Source organism: Sprattus sprattus (genome assembly GCF_963457725.1).
Source record: "Sprattus sprattus genome assembly, chromosome: 20".
Classification (NCBI taxonomy): domain Eukaryota; kingdom Metazoa; phylum Chordata; class Actinopteri; order Clupeiformes; family Clupeidae; genus Sprattus; species Sprattus sprattus.
The window spans coordinates 17,054,158-17,056,039 of NC_137918.1; positions in this window are offsets into that span (position 1 = coordinate 17,054,158).

The window sequence follows — 1,882 nt, forward strand, 5'->3', positions numbered from 1 at the left end:
GAGAGAGATCTACAGATGTATGTGAGAGAGAGATCTACAGATGTTTGTGTGTGTGAGAGAGAGATCTACAGATGTGTGTGTGTGAGAGAGAGATCTACAGATGTGTGTGTGAGAGAGAGAGATCTACAGATGTGTGTGTGTGAGAGAGAGATCTACAGATGTATGTGAGAGAGAGATCTACAGATGTTTGTGTGTGTGAGAGAGAGATCTACAGATGTGTGTGTGTGAGAGAGAGATCTATAGATGTATGTGTGTGTGAGAGAGAGATCTACAGATGTGTGTGTGTGTGTGAGAGAGAGATCTACAGATGTGTGTGTGTGAGAGAGAGATCTACAGATGTATGTGTGTGAGAGAGATCTACAGATGTGTGTGTGTGTGTGTGTGTGAGAGATCTACGGATGTGTGTGTGTGTGTGAGAGAGAGAGATCTAGAGATGTGTGTGTGTGTGTGTGTGAGAGATCTACAGATATACTGTATGTGTGTGTGTGATCGAGAGAGAACTCTACAGAATGTGTGTGAGAGGGAGAGATCAATGTTCTACTGTAGCTCAGAGATCAATAATGTTCTACTGTCGTAGTTCAGAGATCAATAATGTTCTTCTGTAGTTCAGAGATCAATAATGTTCTACTGTACTTCAGAGATCAATAATGTTCTACTGTCGTGGTTCAGAGATCAATAATGTTCTACTGTAGTTCAGAGATCAATAATGTTCTACTGTAGTTCAGAGATCAATAATGTTCTACTGTCGTAGTTCAGAGATCAATAATGTTCTACTGTCTTAGTTCAGAGATCAATAATGATCTACTGTCTTAGTTCAGAGATCAATAATGTTCTACTGTCGTAGTTCAGAGATCAATAATGTTCTACTGTCGTAGTTCAGAGATCAATAATGTTCTACTGTCGTAGTTCAGAGATCAATAATGTTCTACTGTCGTAGTTCAGAGATCAATAATGTTCTACTGTCTTAGTTCAGAGATCAAAAATGTTCTACTGTCGTAGTTCAGAGATCAATAATGTTCTACTGTTGTAGTAAACTGTAGGATACACTTACCTGCCTAAACAACTAAAGGTAAGTAAAAAGAGAAAATATTCAAACCACACATTAAATGGCTTCGATACTCTAACCTGCATAAACAACTGAAGGTAAGTAGACAAGAAATCGAGAGAGAGAGATCTACAGATGTGTGTGTGTGAGAGAGAGATCTACAGATGTTTGTGTGTGTGAGAGATCTACAGATGTGTGTGTGTGTGTATGTGAGAGAGAGATCTACAGATGTGTGTGTGTGTGTGTGAGAGATCTACAGATGTTTGTGTGTGTGAGAGATCTACAGATGTGTGTGTGTGTGAGAGAGAGATCTACAGATGTGTGTGTGTGTGAGAGATCTACAGATGTTTGTGTGTGTGAGAGATCTACAGATGTGTGTGTGTGTGTGTGTGTGTGTGTGTGAGAGAGATCTACAGATATGAGTGTGTGTGTGAGAGAGAGATCTACAGATGTGTGTGTGAGAGAGAGAGATCAACAGATGTATGTGTGTGTGTGAGAGAGAGAGAGATCTACAGATATGAGTGTGTGTGTGTGAGAGAGAGATCTACAGATGTGTGTGTGAGAGAGAGAGATCAACAGATGTTTGTGTGTGTGAGAGATCTACAGATATGAGTGTGAGAGAGAGATCAACAGATGTGTGTGTGTGTGAGAGAGAGATCAACATATGTATGTGTGAGAGAGATCTACAGATGTGTGTGTGTGTGTGTGAGAGAGAGATCTACAGATGTGTGTGTGTGTGTGAGAGAGAGATCAACAGATGTATGTGTGTGTGTGTGAGAGATCTACAGATGTTTGTGTGTGAGAGAGAGATCTACAGATGTATGTGTGTGTGTGTGT